The sequence below is a fragment of the Tupaia chinensis genome, unplaced genomic scaffold, assembly GCF_000334495.1.
Source record: "Tupaia chinensis unplaced genomic scaffold, TupChi_1.0 Scaffold000355_1, whole genome shotgun sequence".
Lineage (NCBI taxonomy): Eukaryota > Metazoa > Chordata > Mammalia > Scandentia > Tupaiidae > Tupaia > Tupaia belangeri.
Window position 1 is genome coordinate 16,570,952 of NW_006159850.1, and position 14,132 is coordinate 16,585,083.

Genomic DNA, 14,132 nt, shown 5'->3' on the forward strand with positions numbered 1-14,132 from the left:
TACACATTAAAGTAACATTATACATACACTAGGTTACAATGTAATATACTATTAAAATAAATTCCACTGTTTTTTGTTGGGTTTTTAGTGGGAATATTAGAAACACTGTAATGACCTAAGTGGCCTGCACTACATTTCCACTAGACAGTTCTGAACCTCTGCCTTTCAACTTCACGTCCAAGGAAGGGCGTCCCCAGATGGGACTGAGTCAGACTTTTCTCTTGAACATCCCCTAAAGTTACAATGTACCGAATCCCAAGTGCTCCTTCCAATTGAGCTGAATACTCCTAGTATCCAGATAAGCCACTGCCAAATCACAAGCATAAAGCAAGAAAGCAGGTGGGGTCAGAGGTACACCTCTTCCAAATTTGTATTCTTTGCTTTGGAGGCCCACGATGTGTCTTAAAAATATATAAATAAGAATAAACTGTTTGTTGCGATTTAATACGAAGATGACCCACTGCCAGGCTTGTCTCCTACTCCAGCTTGATTTCTTACTATCGAGAACTGAGTTCTCCCTTTTAACTACCCTGCCCATAAAATATGCCTAGTAGGAGCCCACCCCGCCCCCCCCCCACACACACACACACACGCACGGCACACACTCCGTAAGAGGGAAGGGAAAGGGGAGGAAGGCGAGGACAACACAGATGTGGCCCGTCCCTATTAGAAAGTGCCTATTCTACCACTAGGGATCACAAGGCCAGTCTCATTTCTCTATGTAAATGAACTTTTTAGCCACCTCCTCAAAGAAGAAAAGCTGCACAGAAGCGGAAGGCCCATCCTGGGGCACACAATTACAGCCATTTGCATTCCTCCAGCAGCGGATTAGCACAGGAATGTGCTCTGCAGCTTCGTGGGGGGAGAGGAGTTTGGAAGAAAGGAATGGGGGGTGGTATTTCTCTCCGGTCTGTCCATCCCAAGCTTAGGACACACTTCCACTTCTAGGAGAGTGAGAAAGTGGAAATAACTCCTGCTCGGGCTTTCTGAAGCGGGGGAGGTTGAAAAGGCTGGGGAGGGGGAGAGGGGTGGCGGGAAGGACATTTGGAGGAGGGATACAGAGAGGGGAACGGCCTCTCCCGGGGCTTTGATCCCCTCGGGTTGGTCGCTAGGAGAAACCAACTTTTCTCCTTGGGTTAATCAAAACCAAATTACTCAGGAATGTGGCAGGACAGGTCTGAGCTTCCAGGTCCCTGTGGCTTTGAGGATTTAAAAAGAAAAAAATAATTTTTTTTTAAACAGATGGCAGAGGCTTATAGAATTAGTAAAGCGAAGAGTCTGAAGAACCTGAGACCACATCTCCCCATCCCCCTGAAAAAGAGAGTCCAGCAAACTTCATACTCCAGTGAATCGACAAAGAAGTTATTTTTGTAGATTAAGTCTAAAAAACAGAAGAATTTTCCATGTTATCCTTATTCCCTCCCAAAGAAACCTTGTCAAGGTACAAATAAGAAACCATACAAGATTAAACAACACTCACATGCCACAACCCCGCCAATCAAAAGCCAAGTCCACACTAGTTCAGAAACATACATTTTCTGAAAACAAAGTTTCAGAGGAGTTTTCAGGGTAAGGCTCCCGTTTGGGAGTACTAAGGAAGGCGGAAACCATGCAGTTGCTTTTTCAAATGCATCCACGAAATTCCATGGTAACTTGATGAAATCTGGGGTCTCTCTGGGTTATCGGAAAGCTGGGTTTTAGGGAAAGGTTCAGCGTTAGTGTAGGGGTGGATGATCCCACTGGCTCACCTAGGACAGCACAGCTGTCTGTTGTCCTGAAAAAGCCAGAGACTCGCCCCCTCGGGCTGCTGTGTTTACTAGGAGAGTGTGCTGGCCAGCCCAGCGACACAGTTTCAGTAAGTTAAGAGGCAACAGGAAAAGGCTGACCTCAGACATGAAAGCAACCTGGGGCATGGAGCTATATTAAGGCCTCTGCACCTCCTCGCAGGCTGACATCTTTAGCAGGCTTGTGGCACTGTACAGGATGCAGAGAAGACCCCGGCCTCCTGGAAACCAGACTGCAACACCCCAGCATGTGTTACCACTAGGGACAGCAATCACGAGACACCCAGTACCGGAAATATAAACAGGTCTTTATGTATCATAACATGCTGATATACTTCATTACAAAACCTGATCAAGCCTCCCCCTCTTTTACCCTCCAACACACACACACACACACACACACACACACACACACGGATAAACAGAGCACCACCAGTTAAGCTACGGACTGGCCTAGAAAGATAAAGTGAGGCCAACCTGCAGCCATGACGACAGCTTGCCATATATTGTAACTGGCCTCAGGCATGTGGTTATCTGAGAGGTTGCATGAAAGTCATTTTTAAATACTCTTCACTGTGTCCTCGGGCCCAGTCAAACATACATGTCCGTCACTCGTCTTGACCACTAGTATTCCAATGTAGACTTTCCAAAACAAGGTCATCCCAGTAGGCCATCCCCTATTTCCGGTCACAGCTGTGGACTTTCATCCCCTTGTCCAACAAAAGGGACCTTGTACACAAAACTAACCCAAACCATCAGTCTGTGCGGTGCGAGAGAGAACACGGAGCCCTTGGAATATTGACTCTCCTTGCCCAGGGTGCTGCCCAGAGGGCCTCCCCCACGGAGGCTGGGGGAGCTGCCCCAGAGATTAGAGGTCCAGTTCCTCTGGCCTCCACCCCACGGCTGCAGCTGTGCACCCAAGGCCCTACCTTTCACAAAGAAATACAAAGTCCTTCTTTTTAAGAAAGAAGAAAAAAGTGTTTTCCCTGATTCAGTAACTGTAGACGGTGACTTCACAACCGCCAAGGACCAGAGTCATCCCAGGGCTGAGCGGTCCAAAATGGTAGGCACCACCCACACGTGGCTCCCACCATTGGAATGTGGCCAGTCCCAAGTGCTGAACAGTTACGCTGGAGCGACAACATGGGCTGTATAAAATGTGTGTTAGGGCTGGCCTTGCAGCCTAGTGGTTAAGGGAACTAGATCCCACATAGCCAACAGCAGTTCAAATTCTGGCCCTAATGGCTTGAAAAACATGCCAGGTACATATGCATATGTGCCTCAAATCCCAATAGGATGGAGAAACAGAGGAAAAAGATATTGCAGCATGAACATGCCCCATGGGGAACTGCTTCCTCCCTCTCTCACTTTATAGTAAGTGCGTGTGCCCTCTGGCTATACACACACACACACACACACACACACACACATTTTGGCCCTAATGGCTTGAAAAACATGCCAGGTACATATGCATATGTGCCTCAAATCCCAATAGGATGGAGAAACAGAGGAAAAAGATATTGCAGCATGAACATGCCCCATGGGGAACTGCTTCCTCCCTCTCTCACTTTATAGTAAGTGCGTGTGCCCTCTGGCTATACACACACACACACACACACACACACACACATATATTGCGAGCTGGTAGCACTATGGGTAAGGCAACCGGATCCCACATGGCTGTGTGGTTCAAGTCTGAAATCTGGTGGCTTGAAAAACATGTCAGGCATGTATACATGCACACCCAAAATCCTGAAAGGAAAAACTGGAGAAGGGATTGCAGCATGAACATCCCCCATGGGGGGAAGCTCGCTCGCTTGCTCTCACTCACTCTCTCTCAAGCACACACCCCCTCTAGCAAACTGAATAAAAAAGAAGAAAGAGGGAGGGAAAGGAGAGAGATTATTTTTAAATGTTATTTCTATCATTCATATATATAAATATATATATATAATTTATATATATATATGTGTGTGTGTGTATGTGTGTATTTTTTAGCTTAATTCCACCTGTTTCTTTTTATACATGTGACCACTAGAAAATATACAATTACAGGGGCCAGTGCTAACATGCAATGGTGAACCCACATTGGAAGGTCCCAGGTTTGCATCCTGAGGCCATCCTGCAGATTGTAGGTACAAGTGCATCTTCCCATGACCTGGGCTGGCTGAGGCCAATGTGAAGATTCTCCTGCAATTGCCTGCCTCTCTCTCTCTTTTGTGCTCGTGAAAAAAATAATCGTAAAAAGAAGAAAATGTACAATTATATGCAGGGCTTACATTCTATTTCAACCAGACACTACGTTAAAGGACAAAAATGTGGGACTGGCAAGTGGCATGGTGGTTAAGAGTGCTGGACTCCCACATGGCCGAATGCAGTTCAAGTCCCAGATCTGGCGGCTTGCTTTCTCACTTTTCCTCTCTCTCTCCCTCCCTCACTCCGTCCCTCCCTCCTTCTTTCCCTCCTTCCTTCCTTCTCTCTCTCTTCCTCTCTGGTCAAGTTAAAATAAATAAATAAATATATAAGAGTTTTGTTTTAGGTTTTTAAAAAGGACAAAAATGGTACCACTCTAAATGCTAATCTATTACCATACCCCAACAGGAAAGTCTTTTTTTTTAACTCTAGTTATTTAATGTACCAGACAGGGACAGAGAAAGAGAGAGAGAGAGAAAGTGAGAAAGCAAGTCACCAGGTCCCAACCAACCGTGGTCGGCCAGGTGAGAGTCCAGCACCCCTAACCACCCACCATTTGCCAGCCCCTGAAAGTCTTCATTTTGTTTAACACTAAAAAGACCACCACAGGGCCCACAGGTGGCATGGTGGTTAGGGTGCTGGGCTCTCACATGGCTGACCATGGTTCAAATCCTGGACCTGGTGGCTTGCTTTCTTGCTTTCCCTCTCTCCGTGTGTCTCTCTCTGGTGAGCACACATGCCCCTAGCGAACTTGAAAAATAACAGTACTCAAAAATAAATAAATAAATAAAGATCACCATGAAATTAAGCAAACAGCAACAGCTGCTATCAGCTAGTCAAATCACAACTTTGGAGGCTGCTCAATGCAGATGCAGAAACAAACGCAGCCTAAGAGGAGCAGAATGACCTGCTGCCTTATCCAGGAGGAATAAATGCAACTTCCACCCCTGTGGGTCCATCCAAGAGATAGTGGCAATCCTAGAGATGCCTTTGCTTACCCTGGGGCAGGGTGGCACTACGGGCATCTAGAATGGAGAAGCCAGGGGCACCAACCACCCTGCAATGCATAAGAAGCCCCGCTCCCCCAACATTGATGATCCACCCCCAAATTTCCAGAGGTAGCAGCTAGAGGGGACATCTCTGCAAAACTGGCTTCTCTCCAAGGTTGAGAATCGGTAATGAGTGTTAGGGGTTATAAACTACGTGAGAAAACGAAAATAATAATTTTAAGACTATAATCACTTTCTTATCAGTTGGGAGAGCGAGTGTCTAAGACCGATATGTTTGGGCAACTCTGGATTTCAAAGTAGTAGGCAAAATTGGGGTTTAGAGCTCAGAGCAACACGAGCTAGGCTCCCTTGTGGGCAATGGGCCGCCTCTAAATGAGGGCTTGAACTGGGCACATCACTGACATGCCCACTGGCCATGCCCGACCACACAGTGTGGCCCAGGTTCTTGTGACACGCCACAGAGCAGCAGAGAGGCTGTGGCCAGGCCAGCTAGTACAGGAAGGGGATGGGACAACAGATGGGAGGAGGCAAAGACAGGAAGAGCAGGGCTGAAAGAGAAGCCAGCCAGGCTGAGAGGCAATGCAGGAAAGGGGTGGGGGGGGGGAGGTAGGCACAAGATAATTAACTCAGCAAGTTGATAGTATTTGCATATAAATGCCTCCACAAATCACTACAAACAAGCCCGGACAAGTCAGGCCTATTAGCATACACAAGCCAGCCCGGGAAGGCCTCTCTAGGTGGGTCATTGAGTGGGCTGCTCACTTAGAGGGCACTCCTGAACACTGCTGCAGAATGTCACAAAGAGTTGGGTGTATTCCCAGCCCTGAGGGGAAGAGCAGAAGAAATGCTGACCTTTTATGACCGTTTATTTCTTCCGGGGTGCTAAGACACAAAAGGTGGTCAAGGCCATCAGTGGGGAGGAAAGAGCAAAAACAAAAGGATAAAGAAAGGGAAATTGACAGTTGAGGAGAGGCTACTCCATCTGCTAAATCCCATGAAGCTCTGTTTTCTATACCATTCGATTCCTCCCACCCAAAGCAAGGCACATATATGCCCACTCTACAGACGAAACAAGTGAGGACCAGGGAGTTGAAATGGTTGATCCAAGGTCACACAGCTTAGGCCAATGGCTGAGAAGTAAGGTTTACAGCAGAGGGAAGAGCCAAGAGCCGAGGCCAGCTTTGCCAGGTTCTCGTGAGAACCACTGAGTCCCGTGCAAGGGATGATTCTTAAGTGGGGCTCAAGATTCTGAAATGGGCCGTTCCCAGTTTCATCTCGTAATTTTACACCTTCGAGTAAGGAAGAACACATCTCCCTCCAGTTAGACATTTGGGAGTTTGTGCCACGATTTCTTGGGCCATGCAAGTTCTCCACTGTCTGGGTAATTCTGACAGCTTCCCCAGCAAGAGTGAAATCAATGGACAGTCCTTTCCTCAAAGGCATAAACATCCTCTGCCTTCCCCAAAGGCCCTCTGGGATTTATACCTGTTGAAGTAAAAAAGAAAAAAGAAAAAAAAAAATCCGCTTCATTTTCCTCCTTGAAAAGGGAGAAGGAGGCAGTAAGGGAGGTTTTACTATTTTCTGTCTGTCGTTCTTAAACTGGAACCAACCTTTAAAGGTGGGTAAAATACTATCTTGTGGGGCCAGCCAGTGGTGTGGTAGTTAAGGTAGCTGGATCCCACATGGCCAACTTCATGGTTCAAGTCCCAAGCTTGGCTTGGAAAACATGCCAGGTATGTGTATTTATGTCCGTAAGATTCCCAAGAGAGATGGAGGAGAAGGGATTGCCTTCTCTTGCCTGAGAAGCGTGGCCATCCCCCTTCGAAGATGATTTCCCTCTCTCTCTCTGGCAAGCACATAGGCCCTATAGCACACACTAAATAAAATAAAATAAAATACTATTCTTATGAAAAAGTAAGGTGGGCTCAGGTAACACATGTTCGCCAGGTCTAACGCACAGACTGAAAGGTCTTCATTAATGCCTGCCCTTCTGCAATAATTACATATCGAATAAACAAAAATGACACCATCCAAGAACCTGGCAAGACAGAGATGGCATTTAAAGGCAGTTGTTTTCCTGGTGACATCAACCTCCTCACTTGCACACTGAAATCCACAGGCCTCTGCCTTAAGGGTCCACAAGTTGACTTGACACTTTAACAAGGATGGAGACAGTCAACAGAGAAATAACGGAGCCCTTACAAGGAAAGCAAAAACCACTCCCCCGACCGGCCAAATGTACATTAAGAGCCAAGGCCCTGAGCCAGAGAGTGTTTTAGGAAGCAGGACCTAAAACTGGTGGAAGAGGCTTGAGCAGTTAAGAAAAACTGTTTAAAAAAAAAAAAAAAGTTGCTAAGGAGAAAAAAGGCACACATGTGTTCTTTAGCATATTTCCACTGGGCAATGATGTCAGGAAGAGAAAAGTTGTCCAAAATAGGCCACTTGGAGACTGTCGATGTGGGAAGCAAATACATTCGTGTCGATGCATTCATACTTTTTATAGACTTAAGGGGGTTTGAACTCTTCTGAAAAGGGCTTTTTAGACACTGGAGGAGGCGTCCATATTTGACCAGGCACTTCAAGGACTTTGAGGGCGGGCGGGTACAGGAGGGGGCAGAGGAGGTACTGCGGGGCTGAAATCAAATATGGAATTAAGTCCCTCCGTCTTTTCTGCACTCAGCTCATCTGACTCCAATAAGAAGACAGGCAGCCACCTCGGAACTGGAACTTTAACACCAAAATGTAGGGCCTATGACAGAGACATACACAAGAACAGTATCTAAAAACAAACTCAAGGGACGCACTCCAGAGATTTCTCTCCAGACATATTCCTCTATGCAGGGAGGAATAAACCAAGAAACAAGCAAACTGCTCTTGACACTCCCCAAAGACCCCCAAGTATTCAGCACTTCTCACCCCTTAGGAAGCCTCTAATTACCTCTCCCAGTCTGCAGGCCCCCACCGGCCTCGCCAGCTGCCCCCAAGTACTCTGCCCTACTCTTTAGCCAGCATCCTCTGCCCAATATACAAAGAGTGGGAGGTCTAAGCAGTCACTACTCTCCAGCCTCCAGAAGCTTGGGGGCAGGGGTTTCACTCCCAGATCAAAGGTTTGTGGCCGAAATCTCTCTGGGGACGGTGCGTGAAATCGGCAGCAGATGAAAATTCCACCGTCTTTTCAAAGTCCAGTGGAGCCAGTTTGCCCAGTTCCAGTCTGAGTCTCCCTACAGATGTCTGAAGATTTTCCATCAACAACTAACTGTTGCCCCAAAAGACCCACTTCAAGTTAGACTGAAGAGAATCAGTTAAGAACACCTTTAAGGCTTTCCCTAAGAAATCTGGCAGGAGGGGAGGGGGCCCAGCACTTCTCCATCTTCCTTAGGAGTAGCCTGGCCAAGGTTTTGCAAAGGCTTACATTCCAAACCAGCAGCAGCTAGAAGGGACAGGAGGTGAGTGGAAGGGGAACCCACCTCACTCTCCCTGCCCTGGATGCCTGGGACCTGACTCCAGGGAAGGAGGTGGATGGAAAATGCTTAGAGGAACACATGTGTGAATATCAAAGTTCAAAGAATGAGCAACTGAACCACCTCAGACCTCCCCTAGGACACAGGCGGCCAGCTCAGACCCCTCTGGAGAGATGCACATCAAAACCCCACGCATTAATCCTCATGTCGACAACACTGGGTGGTGACCCTCGGGTGGAATGGGAGAGGGACTCACCCAGAAGGTAGAGCAGTTTGCTAAGAGGTCCTGTCTGGGGCCTTAAAATCCACAGGACATTAGTCTTACTCTACAAAGGGGCCCAATTCACAACCTCGAATATTTTCTATGCCTCCTTCCGTTTTTAGGTGTGCCCTGATTCTTTGCAGGAATAAGAAACTCCAGGAATTATGGGTGAAAGGAAGAAAGAAACATCAAAGAAAAAAAATAAATCACCTTTGTGTGTTTCAAGTAAGAAGTCAGGGCACTTTCCCTGGCAAAGAACTCTCGGGAAACATGCCTGTCACTGCTAGACCACTGCCTTGTCCTCACCATCCTGTCCCCTGACCCAAAGAATGAAAAAAAAAATTTTTTTTCCAGTTATTTTACTGCTTCTGAAGCTTCAGCACAATGCTGCTGTCAACTGCAGCTAAGCCTTGCTTTTACCTCCTTCCCCAGTTCCTGTCCCTAGGAGTCATTTATCACATTAGCCAAAAAAAAAAGGGGGGGGGGACTCTAACATCTGATTGTCACTTCGCACATGTTCAAAGAGAACAATCTGGCAGCCAACGTTAAATCATATAGAAAAGAAATCTGACAGTTGTTGATTTTGTAATTTTTCTCCTTAATCTGGATTTTGAAAGTGGCCTGCCAAGGAGCCAAGATTTTTGCCTGAGTCTCTCCCTCAGGGCAGTTCCATGCGACTTCAACTTCGGTGTGTTTCTCAATTTGAGAGGCCTAAGGATGCAGGACACTGGGCTTTTGGACAGAAGAGGCACCCTTTAACACGTGATTGAGACTAACTCCTGCAAAGGAATCCTCCTGCCTGGCTTCTATTAAAAAATGAGCTCCCATTTCCCAGACTGCAGTTTTTAATTCCTGTGGCGAGCACGGTGGTTCCGGGCTGTGCAGCGATTTCTAACAATAACCACCAGAAGCAAATTTACCTACCAGAGCAGGTGGATACCCCTGTGAAGTCTGCTGCAATGGGCTCTGCCTTCTTCTTACTGTGCTTTTACGGTAACGCCCCCATCCTGGTTAATTACACCAGCCTTGGGAACCAACAGGCCCAAACATTACAGAAATAGGCCAGGCTAACAGCAAGCAACCATTTTAATAACACATGAAAGTCTAAACCACAGCACACATCGTACTTCAGGTTCCTGATGTCCAGCATCCAGTGCATTATCCTTGGAATTCTGGCAAGTGTGAGATGGAGCCTGCACAAGTTTTTTCAAGCCAGGATCGCTGGTGCCTCCCTACAAGTCAAGGCTAAATCCTTTGAGTTAGGAAGCAAGCTAGTTAAAAGGTGAGTCTAAAGGCAACTCTTTCCTGTCAAGTGTTTTGAGCAATTCTCTCCACTTTTATAAAATGTTGCTTGTTCACTTCCAATATTTTACTTTTGAAGATGAGACTGCTGCAACTCCACGAGAAAAATAATTTCTTAGGTAAGGATCTGCTTTGGGCTCTCAAATATTTCCAGGTTCTCAGACTTCAGAAGCCAATAAATAAATAAATAGAGCCCAACCCCTAGGAGATACAGGAAAAAGGAGGAGGCGCACACGTTGACAATAAGGACATGATTCCTGGATACCACTTGGAATTGGAATTAATGAAACTAACCTAAGTCACTAGCAGTCCTGGATAATACTTTTCTAGAAGTCTGCATTCACATACTTATTCAAACTAACTAACCACCTCTGGGTCACTCCAGGTGAGCTAGGCCTGTCCTGGAGGGTCTGGTCATCATTTAAAGTCATAATAATGAAAACTGAAATCTAACTTATTTTAGCTCCTGGCTACTGGGCCTTCCAGTTGGCACCGAGTTCACACAGCAGTTAAATCCAACCCCAAGGCAGTGAGAAGGAAGGCACTTCGCTGTCCTCTTGGGACAAGCCAAACAGAGGCCTGCTGAGAGTACCGTTTTATTTGGGTCCCTTCCACCCTCCCTTACCATTCATTTGTGCAAATAAAAGACAAGAAGGAAAGAAAACAAAATTAAAGTTTCAGGTGGTTGGGGAAGTGTCTTAGATTTTTTAATTTGGGAATATTTAGCAAGTGTTTCTCAATCCTTCCCTGTCAATCAAAACTGTTTGTAGGAGAAAAGAGAAAACAGAACCTCTATCCCATTGAAAGTACAGCCATTTGGGGGGGAAAAGAAAAAACAGTTGGGAAAGGGAAGTGACCCACTTTATAAAGACAGAAGGTCTCCAAGTCACTTAATTCTATGTAATTCCAAAAGGACTGTTTTTAAAGTGTAAAAGTGCTTGCTTCTGCATCTGCCCCGTGTTGTTAAATAACACTTGTGTAATTAAATGAAAGAGCCAAGTGTGACCCTAGCCCATTCTGAGAGGCACTTTACATGCTTTCTGAAAACCAGGCTAAAACTAAATGCAGTCTCCTTAGTTTTGTAATTTAGGAAAGGGAGAGAGGCAGTTTCTTGTGGCTTTGATAGCTATGCCCCTCTGAAAGAGTCTTTAGGGGTCTCTGTGAAACAGAATGAACAGGAATACAGGTGTCAAACATCCAGGTACGTATCTTGCTCCAAAGACCCCATGCTTGAAATCCTCTAATTATTTGGCACCAAGGTCTCCTGACTTCCCTCAACTCCCACCTCTGTTACCTAACTGGTTTCCATGTTTGGGTAACAAGACAGATTCAGTATTGCAGGCCGCCAGTGGCTGCTCTGATAACAAGGAACAGGTCCACGTTCCCTGCTTGGGCCTTTTCCCATCAGGTTCCCTTGGAAGGTACATGTCTTCCTAGCAAATGCAGCCTGGGCCACAGCACTCAGGTTTCCCTCCTCTCCAGCCCAGCCTTCTGAATTCGTGATTTTTTTGGGTTTCCCTTGAAATCTGTCCAGAAACCACAGCCATTAAAAGAACATGAAGGTTTGACACCTCCTGAATTTAGGAATGAGGGGACTCAAGGGGCCAACTCTACCGACTCGCACCTGCTGCTAGATGGCCAAGAAACAAAGTTTCTCCACCTAGCCTGAGCTTTAAATGACCCTCTATTTATTTAGTGACTTGTCTCCAAGGATCTCAAAGCATGGGATGAAATGAGATGACGAACAGCTTTCTCGCTATCTACCTTGCAGGCTTAAGTTTGTTTTCCTTGCTTTGCCTTGATGCATTCCACCAAGCAGGCCACAGTCTGAAGGAGAGGCCTTCCCTCAATGCCAGACGGGGCATTCTGTCCTCTCTGAGGTTAAGTCAGTGGCTTTTAGGGAGTCTTCAAGCCCTGTTACAGGACACAAGTAGAGGCCACCCGTGGGGGTGAGGGGTGGGTACAGATGGCCTTTCCTGGATTCACCTGCTCTGTGTTTCATACAAACCAACTGAGTACTCTGTGAGTGGCTGTGCCAGGCAAATTCTCACTTAGAACACACCAGCCAAGGCCTGTGGTCTCCACCCCTGAGGTGCTTCCCTGTCTAACACTGGGCTGTCCAAAGCAGAAAGGACCATCTTCCAGAGAGTTCACTTCCTGGCAAGCTTACATTACTTTGGGACCTAACTCGGGTATTCCTCCTCCTTTAACACATGAAAACTCGGCATCCCACAGCCCCCAAGGGATAAATGCTGCCCTTTTTTTTCCCCCTAAAAGAAGGAACCAACTAAAATGAGAGAGTGGACAAGATTTCCAGAGGTGCCCTCCAGCTCTCAAACTCTGATTCCCCCTTTAATTACTCAGCAATGAGCACATTCTTCACATTGTTTTGAACTGACCAGCGACTTCTCTTGGGCTGAAAAGGTACATTTTTTTAGGCGGAGGAATCCGAACTTCTAAAGGGTACCAGTGCCACAAGTATTCTGAAGGCAGAAACTAGTCAAAAGCAGAATACGGAAAGGAGGGAGGAGACGGGGGAGGGAAGGGAGAGAAGGGAGGAAGGACGGACTTTACTCGGCGCCCTGCAGAACGGAGACACACTCATCCCAGGTAGGTTCCAAGCAGAGACTAGGAGTTCAAGTGCATCCAGCCTGCCCTTCCCCCACGCGCCCCAAGAGAATGGGAAGTTCAGCCAAGACTCGCAGCACCTGCCCGCAGCTCCAGGCCGGCGGCGCTAGGCGGGCGGCGGCACGGCACGGCGGGGGAGGGCGGCTGCACTCACCTGGCACACAAAGCCTCCGCGCACCTCCGGAGGGAGGCGGCAACCGCAGGTCCGGGGGCCGCGCCGCCTTGCACGACAATGGGAAATTCCAGCGGCTCCGGAGCCCCGAACTTACCCACCCCAGGCGGCATTCTCCCCACCTCCCGCTGCCCCCGGGGCTCCGAGGTGGCTCTGGCCAGGAGCAGAGGGGCCGGAGGCAGGGGAGGGGGGCTCATGGTGGCAGCTGAGCTGGAGGTTGACGCGTCCCGGGTCCCGGGAGAGAGGTCCCCGGGGCGCGGCGGGGATTCACCCACCGGGTGCGGCCCTCGCGTCCCTGTCCCCGGCCTGCCCGCCGCCGCGCCTCCTCCTCCTCCTGGTCCTCCTCCTCCTCCTCCTCAATCCTCCTTTACTACACAGGTAAGTAGGGCAGACCTTGGGGACCACAGGGCAGGCCCCACCCTACTTCAGTCTCGTGGATGAGACTCCTTGAAATCATCACCCTAGTCTCTCCTCCTAATTCATAGGTGTCTGTGTGACCTGGGGACACACACACACACACGGGCGCGCTCCGCCCGGCGCTCGGCCGCGCTCCTTCCCTCCCGGCACTGGCCTGGGGCAGGGCCGGCCCGCTGCGCACCCTCCCAGGGACTAGAGCCCTGGCGGCGAGGCCGGAGCCGGCCCGGCGGGAACAAAGCCCGGTCCTCCCCAGGCACTGTGACCCCTGGCTCATCAAAAGTCAGGGGCCGGCCTAGAATCGGGCAAGAAGAAAGGGGAAGCGCCCTCGGCCACAAAAAGGAGCCTGGGGCCTCCGAACCAGAGCCACCGGTCTCCGAGCCCCGTCCACGTCACAGCCAGGCCACTCTAGCAGAGGGACATTAGCCAATGTGGATAGGAATTTATTTAAAACACACACCCATCCTATTAACTGCTTTACAGAGCACTTGGGTTTTTCAGTTGCAGAAAGTTGTAAAAACATCCCTTGCTCTCCACTGAGAGTTTAAGAATACTTTTGGAGACAAGAGAAAAGCAAAGGCGAGTACAAGAAAGAAAGAGAAAGAAAAGGAGCTAGAGTTTGCAGTTAAGCTTACAGTCTCTTTAACAAGACTGGCCTTCTAAAGCCACCGCGTTGCTAAGACCGGCACACAGATCACGCCCTTCACGGGGAGAATCTACTGCCGGGGTCAAATTTAATGCCGCCACCCCGTTGGTCAAAGCAATTGCTGGATGCTTTGATACGTCCCCATGTCCCTCTTGTCCATTCTGATATGCCAAGGCGGCACCATTAAAATCTCACCGGAAGTTCCCTGTCCTCCCTGTCAAGAGTCCCACCCTCGGTCTAAATTTACTCTCATTCTCTCA

The 14,132-nt window shown here is 48.2% G+C and overlaps 1 protein-coding gene across 1 annotated transcript in view; it reads right to left on the reverse strand.

The window, feature by feature from the left end:
• Nucleotides 1-13,141, reverse strand: part of ZFHX3 (zinc finger homeobox 3) — a 276,675-nt gene extending 263,534 nt beyond the window's left edge. Inside the window, 1 exon segment of the mRNA XM_027773529.1 lies at nucleotides 12,795-13,141. The gene's annotated coding sequence lies outside the window, so the exon portion shown is untranslated.
• Between the last annotated feature and the right edge of the window lie 991 nt (nucleotides 13,142-14,132).